The 14,723-nt window shown below is 57.9% G+C and overlaps 1 pseudogene; it reads left to right on the forward strand.

The window, feature by feature from the left end:
• The first annotated feature begins 11,931 nt into the window (after positions 1-11,931).
• Positions 11,932-12,130, forward strand: LOC121103155 (annotated as a pseudogene).
• The last annotated feature ends 2,593 nt before the right edge of the window (positions 12,131-14,723 follow it).

Below are 14,723 nucleotides of genomic sequence, written 5' to 3' on the forward strand. Positions count from 1 at the left end.
ACCAGAAAATTAGGGCATTAACCTCATCCCACCCAAAACATTGCTTTTCATTAAATGTCAGTAGTTTAAGGTGGAACACCTCTCCTTCTGTGGAGTTGAAAGTGCCAGATGGTTGTCTCAGCAGTGTTGGGGGTGAGGGGACGTGTGTGCACATCATTCTCAAGGCCTAGAGGACACACGACCCGTGGCTTCTGGGCTTCTCTCCAGCAGTCTGCAGGTAGAGACCCTCTGGGTATGTGTAGGTGGGGGCCAGCCATGTTGGGGTTATGGGTAGGAGCTGGAGTGCAAATTAAGGCCAGTGTTGGGGTCCAAGTGCCGTCTAGAAAGGCTGTATGACCAACGCGAACTAGGTGCTGAGGTCAGGGTCTCCATGTTAGGGAACAGAGCAAGGGATTTGAAATGGCCCCCTACCATCTCACTGATTCCTGTAACCTGGAGGTCCCTCCTTGCCTCCAGCCCCACTGGAGTGGCCCATTGTCCCGCCTGGGATTCCAAGTCCTGGAAACTGGACGATAGAATTCCTTTCCCGCCTGCACTGGGAAGAGGGAGAGTAGATTCGGGATATCCCTTCTGCCAGGGCACCCCAATTAATGCTGAGGAGTAGGGCAGGAGGATACACTGAGAAAACCCGGTTCTCCGGGACGAGGGATGCCAGCACCATCGCTGAAACTGGCCCCAGCCCTGCTCCGCAGCATTTTGGGTCATTTTCAGTCCCCAGCGGGACAGGGGTTAGGAACAGGTGACCTGGGCTCAGCCCCAGCAACGCCCAGCTGCCCCCCCCCCGCCGCAACTCCTGAACCCCCACTTTTGAGGAAATAAACGAATAAGTAAACCCCACTATCTCCGAAGATTTGTCTTTAATGAAAAGGATTCGTTTGTCCAAGTTGTTTCCAAAGCCGAGGCGATTGCCCGGCTGGAGCGCATCATTCCCGACGCTTCTCCGACTCCTGACTCCTGCAGCGGCTGGAGGAGGCTCAGCCCATCGGTCCGTCTGGAGGGGCTGGCGGGAGGGGTCGGTTTATTTGGGATTTAGGGGTTGGTTTCGGCTTTTTTGTTTGGGGGGTATTGGTGGGGGCTAGGTTAAAACCAATTCAAAACGAATTAGCGAGCGCGTTCCGCCGGCATCTTCTTTCGGCCCCGACTTGCTGCGGCTCGGGCGAGGGCGGGCTCCCCGGACCACATTCGTGCCCCGCCGCGGCGTGCCAGCTTCGTTCCCGGACGAAATTTGAAAAAGGGAAAAACGACGCGATCGACTGGAGGCCCCCGCCAGCCACGACTGGTCACCCGCAGAGGAGGAGGAGAAGGAGGACGACGACGACGACGAGGATGAGGATGGCGGCGCTGGTGGCAGGGACCGGCGTCCCTCCTTTGCGCGCCCGACTGGGGCCGCGATCCTCGCGCTGGGGCCAGCCAGCCGCCTCCCCGAGGGGTCTCGCCCGCGCCGAGCTCGGTCCCTGCGGCTTCCGCCCCTGTTGCGCCCGGAGCTCAGCCACAGATGTCCAGCCACAATTCTCGGTTGGCCGCAGACTCGTACAAGAATTGCGTTTGGACAATCAGTGGCGAAGCCCCCGAGTTCGGGGCCCCGGTTTCCTGCGTGCGGGGTTCCGCTTGGCTCCTTAAAAGCGCCGGACCAGAAGATCTCCGGAGCTGCGCGTCCGACTACCTCGCAGACGCTCAGCGGTCGCGGCCCATCCCGCGGTAAGGTGGACGAGCAAGCACGCGGATCCCGACCCTGAGTGGGGATCCCCATCGCCCCTGGCGTGTGTCTCCTTCGATCGCGGCCCGGGGTCCCTAGAGTAGCCCGCGTTGGGTCTCTGCGCCGCCCTGAGTCGGGGGAATCTCCTCTGTCAGGCCCGGGGAACCCCAGCTCCCCTCTCCCCGCCCCCAGCCCGGGCTCCCCGGGCTCGCCGGGAATCCGGAAAGCAGGGGCCCGAGGCCGGGTCGCGTTTCCGAGCCCGGGGTGCGGGCTGCTGGACTCGTGGGGTCCCCGCCCCCGCCCAGCCCCGCGCACGCACCGGCTCCGGCGCTCTCGGCTTCCCTGTGGCTGAGTCGCGGCCGGGGCGCCGGCGGTAGCGGTGGCGGCGGTGGCCGGGGCGGCGGGGAGCGCTGGAATGCGCCGCCGGGTCACCTGCAGCGCCCGGGGAGCCGGGCTGGGAGCCGGCGGGCTGGCGAGGCGCAGGGCTGAACCCGAGCGGGCGCCTCTGGCGGCTTGGGGCCGGGGCGGGCTTTTAGTGGGCCGCTCCAACAATACGGGCCTGGCGCGGAGAAAGGGGCTCGGCTGCAATTGGTACTGGATTTGAATAACGCCACGGGGCCATCAATGGTCATTGTGTCGGCGGGTAATGAATCTCCGCTGTCTCTCGGGCTGGCCAGGCAGCTGCAACCTGCGTTCAGGCAGCTCTTAAAGACATAGCGTGCCCCTCCCCGGGGGCGCCCCCCTCCCCTGCACCGGCCGGACCCCTCGCCCTCCCACCCCCACCCTGCGCCCTAGACTCCCAAGGCCCCGCCTGCTCCCTTGGCTGAACCCTTGGCCCAGCGCCCCCTCCCTCGTCCTGGGCCAGGCACCCGCATCTCGGCGCTACGCTCCCATGGACCTGACTCAGGCCCCCTGGCCTTGGCTGAGCTCCCCAGGAGTGCCCAGGGGACCCCGGAGTCTTTTCAGGCCCAACCCTGGCCTCCCATCTGCGGCTAAACCTGAGGCCTCCAGAGCCCTCCTTCTTTAAACTGCTGCCCTAGGGACTTCTAGCTGGACAGGGTGAGGGGGAGCAGTCTGGAGGTCAGAGGGTCACCCCCTTAAAAGGCTCTGCTGAAGGATAAGGGAGGAGGGCGTGCAGTCCCAACCCCCAGGCTGAAGATGCCATCTCCAGAGACCACACCCCCGCTAAGGACCTGGAGACTGCCCTCTCCCCAGACCAAGGACAAGGGCTTGATTCCCAGGATACCTCCTGCAGGCTCCTGGATACCTCAGCTCTGGGGGAGGGGGTCGTGGGGGGTGTGGGGGGGAGCAGAGGGGAGGGCAAGAGGGGCATGGGTGCTATTAATGTTTATCTTGTCATGTCTCTTCCACTGGACAGCCCACTGTTTCAGGAGGATTGGGGCTCTGTCTAGGTCTGAGGTGCCCCCCACCCCCAGCCCAGCCAGGTCTGGCGCAGAGAAGGTTCTCAGTCCGCTGGGGGAATACATACCAGCTTCTCACCCTCAGAGCTCAGCCTGTCTTTTCCAGTGAAGCTCACACCCTGGAGGGGAGTGTGTGGCCCATACATCCTGCCCTCCTCCATCCACCCCAGGGTTCCCCAGACCCTCAGAGGACCCCTGTCACTGCCCTGAAATCCTCTCCTCTCCCCACTGTCTGTGGGCCACCTAACCCCGTGCACCCACTGGATGGTGATCATCGGTTTGTCTGTTCTCATCAGACCAGAAGTGGAGCCTTCTAACCTTCATGCCTCTGGAGCCTCGTACAGGGCCACCCCCCAACACACACACACACACCACCCATCACTGAATGTCCCTTAATATCCACCGGTGACTTAAACATGAATCACATACGCTTCTGGGAGTTTCTTACAAAAAGTTTGAAAGCAATTTGGCTTCTGGGGAGTAGTGCTTGAAGTCGGGGTTTCAGAGAGAGAGATCCCTGCTAACCAGGTCCCAACTCTGGGGAATGAGCCGTCCGTGCATCGTAGTAGCCACAACAGATGCTTGATGTGCCGAGCACTAAACGCTTGTGAGGTGGTAGCCTGTGAACTGCTCCCGACAGCCCTGAGAAGTACTACTAGCAGCCCCGCTTTACAGATGAAGAAACCGAGACTGGTGGCAGTGAAGTTGCTAGCNGCTAGCCGGCAGGCGGTGGAGCCGGGGCTGGAGCTCAGGGCTGTGGACTCTCGCTGCACGCTGGTTTCCAGCCTTTACTCAGCACAGCAGAGCTACTGAGGGGACTTGTGGAAATGCACACGCGAAGTGGTGAGATCCAGAAGACACCCGTGTCTGCTTATACACCCAGTCCCCAGCCCCGGCCCAGTCCGACAGGGACACAACCTTGACGGACCTGGCCGGGTGGTCTCTGCACCCGTGCGGAACTCCCAGGCCTCGTCGGAAAGCCACATTCTACAGTCTAATCTGCACTTTCCACCTCGGGGCTCTGTCAGAGCTATTTAAAGCCCTCAGTCCTGGGGTCTGAAGGGTCCATTGGCCTCGTCCTCGTCCTCAGGGAAACTGAGGAGCCGAGAAGGGTCTTATCGAGTGAGTCATTGAAAAGATATTTCTGGAATGCCTACTGTGTGCTGGTCGGAGATTCAGCCATGGGCAGTGTCCCCAAAGGCAGACCAGCAGGGGAGGAGACCCCAGCCCCCCCGGGAGTGGGGAGTTAGGTGAAGGCGGCGGGCCGCTGACATGGGCACTGTTCCAGGCAGAGGGCATGGCACGCCCCAACGCTAACAAGGAAGAACTGGGAGAGTGGGAAGGGAAGAAAGTCAGCGTGGCTGGAGCACCGAGAGGAAGAGGAAGTGCCAGATAAAGCTGGGGTCGACCCTGCTGGGCCCTATAGGACACTGGGAACATTTGTGATTTTAGCCTAAACACAGCGGGGGTCCTGGAAGGTCTGACGAGTTCAGATTTACATTTTTAAAGGTTTGCTGGGGCTCTTGTGTAGAGAGTGGGGGTGGGGCGGGGGATGGGGCAAGCTGGATGACAGGACACCCATTGAGCTACTACTGCTGGTTTGCAAGTGACAGCTGGTGGTGGCCTGGGATTAGGGGATGGTGGGACAGTGTCCCAAACCATGTTCTTGACAGGCAGGTGACCTCAGGCAGGTCACCTGGCAATGAATAATATTTAGTGAGTATCTGAGGTCTACTCGGTGTGCTGGAGGCTGGGGGTGGGCGATGAGAAAGATGAGCCATCTTGCTGTTGCCTCTCCAGAAGTATCCATCCGGCAGACAAGTGGACAGACACACACATAGCCAGCCAGCCCCCGTGAAAGGAGCAGGAAAACTTTAACTGAAATGTTAGCAGAGTTATTGGGGATTATAGAAGACCGAGCGATTCATTCCAACAGGACCTGAGGAATCTTCTGGAAGAGGCAGGATTGCCTTGGGCAAGTGAATTCCAATAGACTGAACTGAACTAGTTATTGCCTCTGTGAAATGGGGCCACTATGCCTGTCCTGCCTCCCTAGGGACGTTGTGATGTTGGGAGGGTCCAAACACAACTCATTGCATTTGCTTGCAGTTTAAGATTTTATCATTACCTTCTAACACAGACACACACACACACACACACACGTTCAGGCTCATGCATGCACTCAGCTGTTGTAACTTCTGCTCTAGCTTCTCTCTTATTAAGACCAACATAGGGGCACCTGGGTGGCTCAGTCGGTTGGGCGTCTGCCTTCAGCTTGGGTCATGATGCCAGGGTCCTGGGATCGAGCCCCACATCGGGCTCCCTGCTCAGTGGGGAGTCTGCTTCTCCCTCTCTGTCTCCCTCTCCGTGTGCTCTCTTGCTCTCTCTCAAATAAATAAATAAAATCTAAAAAAAAAAACCCGAAACACCAACACATCAGGAAGGAGGTGACAGAGTTGTCCACACTGCCCATTAAGCATGCCCTCCCCCACCAGGACAGTCATTTTACCAAACACTATGCCCAGCACAAAGGACATGCTCAGTAAACACCTGTCGAATGAATGACTGAATGGGTGCTTTATTGAAATAATAATTAAGTGAGTAGGTGGAGGGACAGACGGATGAAAAAACAGATGTTGGGACACCTGCAGAAAGATGAATAGAGCGGCTGGATGCGTGAATGTGGCCCATCAGCTGAGGTTCTAAGTGCAGAACGGGACACGTTGCTGTGGGGGGGGCTCGGTGCAGGAGGCTCTCAGAGGCTTCCTGCTGCAGCCTGGACTCCGCGCTTCAGAAGCAGGTCCGAGACATGGAGCAGCGGCCTGGGGACCGGTCCGTCAGGTCGTACCTCTGGGTAGGGTATTTCCAACCCTGGAGTCCTGTCCCCAAATGCGGCTATCAATCCCTGCTTCAGGGTGGCCTGGGATGGAGAAAGAGCCCTGCCCTCGTTGGTCGTGGCTTCCCCAGGCCAGGCCCTGCGTGTACAGAGAGTTCTCTAAGAGCAGTCGGGGTTCTTACATGCTGCTGACCAAGGGCTGGCCTTCATTAATGCATCGCCAGGGCACCTGGGCAGCTCAGTGGGTGAAGCGTCTGCCTTCGGCTCCAGTCATGATCCCAGGGTCCTGGGATCGAGCCCCACATGGGGGCTTCCTGCTCAGCGGGGAGCCTGTTTCTCCCTCTCCCTCTTCCATTCCCCCTGCTTGTGCTCTCTCTCTCTCTCAGATAAATAAAATTTTTAAAAATAAACGAATGAATTGCCAACCTGACATGTCCCCATTCTCAGATAACAAAGCCAGGCCACCGTCCCCACCGAGAGGGGACCCTAAGAACCCCTGCTCTGCATAGCATGTTCCAGTTTATAAAAGATGATGTTCCCGGCTGGCTCAGTCGGTAGAGCATGTGACTCTTGATCGCGGGGTCGTGAGTTCAGACCCCATGTTGGGTATAGAGCTTACTTAAAAAAAAATAAAAAGTTCCTCTCCAGGAGATGATGACAGGGCAAGGAAGCTTTCCCAACGAAAGCCACCGCCCCCCTCCTGGGGTGCTCATCCCATCACCTGTGCTCTTGTCTTCACCACACATGTCGCTCTGAAAGCCTTTCCTTCACCGGCTGTCTTATTTGTCCACTAGAACGTGAGCCCTATGCGGGCAGGGATCACGTCCTGTCCGTTGCTCCATCCCCGGCACCTAGAACAATGCTTGAGTCTTTGACAGTGCTAAACTTTATTAAATGTCCCGGGAAAGGGATAAATAGATGGGAGCATGGATCATCGTAACCTGGTCAACAACTAACCTATGTTAGCACTGGCGCTGGGCTGAACGCCTTTCATGATCCCTACAGCTTTGTGAGAAATGCCACCACTCACCCCATTTTACAGATCAGAAAACTGAGGCCTGGAGAGAGGAAGCCACTTCCCCCAGGTACAGAGCACTGAGTGGCAGAGCCCGGTTTTATTTTTTATTTTTATTTTTTTTAAGATTTTATTTATTTGACAGAGATAGAGACAGACAGCCAGTGAGAGAGGGAACACAAGCAGGGGGAGTGGGAGAGGAAGAAGCAGGCTCCCAGCGGAGCAGGGAGCCCGATGTGGGGCTCGATCCCAGGATGCTGGGATCACACCCGGAACCCAAGGCAGACGCTTAATGACTGAGCCACCCAGGCACCCCCCAGAGCCCGGTTTTAGACCCAAATCTCTCTAACAGCAGAGCCCACGTTGTTAACCATGATAGCTGATACTCTGTCACCCCAGCACCCAGCGAGCTTGGAGCCATTGGACCGGACTGAGACATTTTGTCTAATTCCATTTATAGAAATATCCAGAACAGGCAAACCTATAGCGACAGAAAGCAGATCGGTGGTTGCCTAGGACGGAAGGCAGGGGGAGTTGGGAGGGAAGGGGGAGCAAAGGCTAATGGGCACAGGGATTCTTTTGGAGATGATGAAAATGTTCAAAATTGATTGTGGTGATGGCCGCACAACTCTGCGAACATACTAAAAACCATTAAATTGTACTTTGTAAATGGGCGATCGCGTGGTGTGTGAATATACCTCAGTAAAGCCGCTATCAAAGAGTTGGGCAGGGACGCCGGGCGGCTCGGTCAGCGGAGCGCCCGACCCTTGCTTTTGGCTCAGGTCCTGATCTCACCCAGCCTGAGTTTGAGCCCCACGTGCGACTCCGCACTCAGCAGGGCTCTGCTTGCAATTCTCCTCCCCCTTTTGGCCCTCCCCCAACTTGGGCTTGCGCTCTCCCTCTCTCTTTCTAAAATAAAATAAATCAATCATTAAAAAAATAAAATAAATAAAAACCGAGTTGGGTAGAGGGGAGGGAGGTGGAGGATGGGCAAAATGGGTGAAGGGGTGTGGGAGGTACGAGGCTCCAGTTACGAATGCGTGAGTGGTGGGCATAAAAGGCACCGCACAGGGGACACCATCTACGATACCGTAGTCGCGTTGTGTGGTGGCAGATGGTAGCTGCACTCGTGGGCACAGCGTAACTGGAGCGAGGCCGAATCGCCGTGTGGAACACCTGAAACTAATGGCCCCGTGTGTAACTACACTCGAATAAAAAGTGCTTTTTAGGGGCGCCTGGGTGGCTCCGATGGTTAGGCGTCTGCCTTCGGCTAGGGTCATGGTCTCCAGGTCCTGGGATCGAGCCTCGCAGCAGACTCCCGCCTGGCTCAGTGGGGAGCCTGCTTCTCCCTCTCCTTCTGCCTCTCCCCCTGCTTGTGTGCTCTCTCTGTCTCTCTCTCTCAAATGAATGAACAAAATCTTAAAAAAAAAAAAATGTTTGAAGAGTTGAGGGGAGGGGCACCTGACTGGCTCAGTGGGTAGAACATGCAACTTTTGATCTTGGGGTCGTGAGTTCGAGCCCCACGTTGGGCATAGAGCTTACTTAAAAAAAATAAAATAAATAAAAAAGGAGTGGGGGCTGAAGTGTCTCACCGTCATTTACCTGCTTGCTTGACAAGTCACTTCCTGTCTCTGAGTGTCAGTTTCCTAACCAGTAAAACGGGAAAAATAAATGTCCCTTGGGCTTGACGTGAGCATTAAATGAGATAATCGTACACGTCATTATCCCCGTTTTGTCGAGGAGGAGACTGAGACCAGAGAAGGGAAGTGACTTGGCCTGAAAATAGAACTGGTGGGGGACAGGTGAGGGACTCGCGTGGGGCCCCTTGGCGCTGCTTCATTCAGTATTATGTAGACCGGATCCATGTCTGTGCACCCCCCCTTCTATTCTCCACCTTCTCTGGGGCTCTGAGTCTCCCCACTGTCCAAGCCCAGAGCACACCAAGTTAGTGAGGTCCCCCCCAGAGCATGGGATGCCCTCTCCCCAGCCCCCTCCCTGCTCCCCTCCTGGGGCCACGATGCTGTCTTGCTTTTGCTTGTAATAAAGAAAATATCTCAGCTACCCTTCCACAGTTGCTTGGCAACCCCAAAGGGGGGTGGGGGGAGCCAAGGGGAGGAGGGAAGGGGGAGGACTCTGGAGCCAATCTGGAGACAAAGAGTAGGATTTCGGTGACATGGAGCCCGTTCTTAGTGCTAACCTGGCCTGGCCGGGAGGCGGGTGGGGTGGGGGCTTCCTCCCACCCCAGCAGCTCACACCAATAAATATGCATTAGGGAAGTGGGCAGAGTTTTTCCCACAGACCTGAAAGGCCACAGCTGACCTTTCTACCCCCTTTATGTACCAACGTGACAGTCAGAGAGAGCAAAGAGCAGGACCCCCTGAGATACCTCCCCCGTGGCCTTCTGACTTGGGGAAACTTTTCACCCTCCTCCTTCCCTTGGCCCCAGACCAGGTCACAGCCTCGCCCCGCCTGGGCCCCTGTCCCAGGGATTTCAGGTGGGAGTCAGGAGCGCCCAGCCTCGGGGTCGGCCTCAGGCCCTGTCCGCCTTGGTGGCAGAGAGCCAGGCATGAGGCCCTGGCTCAGCCTCTAAAGGCGCTCCCTGCCTCCTGGGTCAGTCTCTGCATGAGGCTCCCCATACTGTGCCTCTCCCCACCCCACCTCTGCCTGGGGCCTCTTCCCGTAGGAGCCCCTTTCTCAGGTTCTCTGCCAGTCCCTTCCCCTCCGGGCCTCACTTCATGTCCCTCTTTTCCCACCACGCACGGCTCCATTCGGTTTCCCTCTTTCCCTCTTCTCCTTAGGGGTGGGCCTCTTCTTCCCCAGCCCCCCTACTTCTGCAGTGCCCCCCTTCGAAAACTAGGAAGTCCTGGGAGATGCCATTTCCCTGAAGTGACGATGGCATTTGGGGGTTGCAAAGGAGGGAGAGTGGGGGCAGTGATCTCTCTCCCTAGTGCCCTGGCTTGCTGGCTGCTAGCCTGGGGGTGGAGAAAGTTCGCTCTGAATGGAGTCAGTGTAGAGACAGGAAAAGCAAACACCTCAGCCTGGGCCCTGCTGGCCCGTTTTGGGGGGGAGGGTACAGGGTGGGGCAGGGGCCTGGGCTCATCTCAGCCTCTCCCACATCAGCCCTCTCCTGGCTCCTGAGGGCCCCTGGCTTCCTGGACCCCTGGCCCACAGCATCCAGAAAGGAAGTGGGTTTAGGGGCTGCAGACCAGCCCTCCAGGAGACACCTTCACTCAGATCTTTCCCTGCCCCACTGCCCAACCCCCAGCCGGTGCCCTTCCTGCCAGGCAGATGCCAGGAAATTCTGTGCCTGGGAAGGACGGTCTGGCACCTGAGGGCCTGCTTGACCAGCCCTTGCAGCAGCGGGAACTGGGTGGGGAAGTCACCTTGTGCCAGAGACGGCCCCAGCAGTGCCATCTGCCTCCCGGGCCGGGGGGACCCCGAGATGCTCTGCCCAGGTGAGTTCTTGTCTGGCCCCACAGCCAGACCGTGAGGGAGGGGGAGGCTGGGACCACCCCTCAAGCCCCAAGAATCTGTGACATTTTCCCCTCTGCGCTGTCTCACCCTCCGTCTGTGATGCATGTGTCGCTGGTACTTGGGGCGAGGGGAGCCAAAGGAAAGGCTGGCTAGTGAAGCTGGAGGTGAAGTCTGAGGTTGAGGGGAGACAGGAGGGTCTGGACTCTGGGGCGCAGGACTCCTGGGCACCAAGCCGATTTTTTTATTAGACTTGTGGCATCAGAGAGGCTCCTGTGAGGGTCTCCTTTGAGCACTTCGGATCCTAAAAGACTCTTGGAATGAGCTCAGAGAGGGGCAGCAACTCATCCCGGGCGACACAGCAAGTTGGCAGAGCTGAGACTCAGACCCACCAGGCTCCCTTGCCAGGCCGAGGGCAGTACTGTTGGCACTATGGATGCCACGCTTGGCTACCTCTCCTTCGCTTTCCACGTATAGCTTGGACCCTCTGGTTTTAAGGGGTGGAGAGGGACAGACTCCGAATAGCACCTCCCCGGGCCCCCTTCCCTTCCTGTCCTCTTCCAGGGCGGGACACCGTGCCCAGGGCTGGGCAACCCCTGCCACCGTCTCCTCGGACTGCCCCTGGGAAGCTATGGCTGGTCTTTGCCTTACAAGTCCCAGAGAACAGGGCGCCCTTTGCTCTCGGTGTCCAACCATAGACCCTCATGCTGTAATCGAAGTACAACCATTTCCTGGAAAGGAAGGTCAACAGCTGGCTGCCTGCCACCCTGTCCTAGCAGTGCCCCCCTTGAGGTGTCTGGGCCGTTGGACTTGGCTGCACGGATCTCGCTAAACAGAAATGGGCAGCCCTCACTGACTCCAGCACCATTCTGCGGGCTTCTGTGTAGCTCACTGAATGGGCACCACACTCCTACAGGGTGCGTTCGGTTTGACAGGTGGGGAAACTGAGGCACAGAATGGTGCAGTAACTTGTCCACCTACTACCAGGAAAAATCAGAGCTGGCATTGGAACCCGTCGCCTGGCTCCAGAGCCCGGAGCCCTTAAATGTCCCAGCCTGCTTCTAATTCCTAGGAGGTCTCGGCTCGAGGTCATTTGGTCCAATCCCCTGCATCTGGGCGTCTGCCCGGGCCAACCTCTGTTCACAGACAAGAATCAATCTCGTTTTTTTTTTAAAAGCACCTGCTCCAAGGGAGAAATTCCCCCTGGGGGTAATCAGACATTTATTTATTCATAGCCTTCTGGCTGGGAGGAGAGGCCCTCCCACCCAGAGCTCCCCAGGGTCCAGCTGCCTCGTTGCTTCTCTCCTTCTCGGCGCAGTGTAATCAGAAGCGAGCCAGCCCTGTCTTGGGTCTCGGTTGCACAGACTCCAAGCTGTGCGGCCCTGGACGAGTGACTCAACTTCTCTGAGCCTCAGTTATCAACTGTCAGCTTGAGCTCATGATGCGCCTGCTTTGTGAGGCTTCTGAGGATGAAGTGATCCAAGGGGGTGACCAGACCGCATTTTCAGGGATCGTTTCTATACTTGGCTACTGCGGAAGTCGAGAGCCTCAGAAACCGCGAGGAAGGTGCCGCGTTCTCTCCCGAGTGTGAAGCCAGATCTCGGTGTTGCTTCTGCAACTGCCATTTGTCATCCATAATTGTCCTTCTCTTCCTCTGGGAGAATGAGAGGAAGAGGATGGTGCGGAGCGCTCCGTGTCATTTAAAAAAAAAGAAAAAAAAAAAAAGATGAAGGCCAGAAAGAGGTTAGTGATCACAGCACCTGGCACCTGAGGTGGCCGGAACTAAAGGGGTCAGTACTTCTCACTATCACCATATTGCCATCACCATCATCATCATCATCACGGAAATCCCTCTCCTTGCAAGATCAGAGCCTCATGCTTTGGGCCTTCTCGTTTAGCCTCCTTATTACAGATAGGGAAACTGAGGCCCAGAGTGGGGAAGGACTGGCCCAGGGTCACGCGGCAAATTGGTGGCAGAGCAGGAAGCAGTTCTCAGGCCCCCTGATCCCCCGTGGGAGCCCCATCCCTTCCCCGTCGCTCCCTCTCCAGCTCAGGCCCTCCTCTGGGGAGCGCAGGGTCGGGCCCTGGCACCCAGTCCCGCCCAGGCAGAGCCGGGGAGAGAAGTGGCGGCGGTGTTGGGAGAAGCAGGCGCAGAAGCCCGGCGCGTTCTCAGCCCTGGCTCTTTGTCTGCTGCTTTGTGATGGTAAGCGCGCTCCTAAATCAGTTCTGTGACACCGTTATTGTTGCCCAGCGCGCAAAGAGTCTAAACTTTTCCCCTGAGGTCAAGAATGTGGCCGGTCCCCAAGCCGCCAGGAGCAGGGGCCTGGGTGGCTGGGGGTGGGGCTGGGGCCTCACCCCGAGCCGAGCCGGGGCGAGATGTGGAGGGGAGGGGGTCAGCGGGAACAAAACGCTTTGAAATGCCTCCTCTCCATCACTGCCAACATTGTCCGCTGCCCGCGGGGGGCCTGGCACCGCCTCGCCGGGGCTCCGGCCCCCAGCCCTGGCCAGGCCCGGCCCGGCATCTGAAAATGGACAGAAGGTTATTGTCCCTCTTCGCAGTCCTTTGTCTGCCCCAGTTCCAGATGTCTAGGCTGGGACCAGGGAGCTGACCCATGGTGGGCAGGGGGGAGAGGACAAAGGGGGAGAGCACGGGTCACTGCATCCTGAGGGGTCGTTCCCAGACCCTGAGATCCCACCCAGCCGCAGCCCAATCACCTTCTGGGCTGTCTCAGCTCTGGGATTGTCCCTGTTCCCTTGTCCCTCCTCCCGCTCCCACCAGACCAGGTTCCTGCCTCAGAAGGGAAGGCCACAGGGGTGCAGGAGTTAAGAGCTGGATGCCTTGGGAACCCCACAGCTTTGCCCCAGTCATTGTGATCTTGGGCAAGTTGTATTCCTCTAGCAGCCTGCTGTCCCCGTGGAGGTTCCACGGATCAGGGTTCATTGATCCACAAGTAGCGACAGAGCCCTCCTGTGTGCCAACTCCATGCTGGGCGTGGGGGGGCGCGGGGCTGGGTGGGCCACTCAGCCCCTTCCAGATTGCAGTTAGTAGTCCTAACGATAAGGGGTAATATCCCCCTCCCCTCCGTGTCGAGTACTGGGCCAACCATCTCACCTGCGTTATCTCCTCCTTTTCACAACAAAATCAAGGATGCAGAATACTGTTCTTACATCCATTTTCCAGCTTTGGACACTGAGACTGGGATGTCAAATCCCTTGCCCAAAGCCGGGCTGTCGGAAAGAGCAAAGCCGGGATTCTAGCCCAGGCTGACCCGCAGCCACCGACGGGAATGATCTGCTAATAAACACTTGGAAGGTGTTGAGCACAGAGCCTGGCGGGGGCTCCGGGAGCTAGTGGTGGTTAACTCCACCCATCAGTTATCCCATTTCACAGATGGCCCTGCGGATGCCCAGACTGGGAAAAAAACTGGGGGTGGAGGGCAAGGAGCTCGGGGGAACTGAAAGAGCACCACCCCCAACTCGGATTCGGGGAACCGCCAGGGCAGCCCAGTTTCAGACCCCAGTTCTGTGCGGGCTCTGGCAAGCCGCTTCGACTCTCCACGTCTCCGTGTCCTCATCTGTGAAATGAAAATCTTCCCTGCTTCACGGGAACGGTGTGAAAATTAGAGCAGAGAATATATTTAAGCACGCAGCACAGTGCCTGGCACGCAGCAAGCAGCTCATGATAGCTACTGTTGTTGTTATTATTATTCTGAATGGGGCTCTCATTCGTCCCTTTGAAGCTTCCTCTCACCTGGGGTCACCTGAGGACAAGGCTCCGTGGAGGGGAGGGGGTGTCAGGTTAGCAGTTGCTGAGGGGGGCGGGGAGAGCCACGCTGGGTCTTCTTGGGGTCTCTGGAAGTCTCTCACCAGGCTGCTCTCAGGGGCGGGGGTAGTGGAGAAAGGAGCTGGGCCCAGAGGAGTTAATAGCTCGCAGGCCCGGGCCCAGCGGGGCTGCCACGCTGCAGCCACAGCCACGGCAATGATTTCAGCAGAGGAGCCAGGGCTGCTTCCTGATGGGCAAAACAGCTGGCTGCCCGGAGAAAACAGCTGGCCGAGCCCCAGCTTCCTGAGGACTGAGGCAGAACCTCAGAGGAGGATAGCTCCCCATCTGGGGTCCTGGGAGATGAGGGGAGGGCATGGCCGAGAGGGAGAGGGTGGTCCTCTGGAATGGGTGTGGGCGTTGGGTGGGACCCCTGGAGATGAGGGGGTGCGGGCCGATCCCTGGGGCCGAGGCCCAGGCATGCTAGGTCTAAGCAGCATGGGCGAGGGGTCCCAGTCTCCCCT

This window comes from Ursus maritimus, unplaced genomic scaffold (genome assembly GCF_017311325.1).
Source record: "Ursus maritimus isolate PB19 unplaced genomic scaffold, ASM1731132v1 scaffold_17, whole genome shotgun sequence".
Lineage (NCBI taxonomy): Eukaryota > Metazoa > Chordata > Mammalia > Carnivora > Ursidae > Ursus > Ursus maritimus.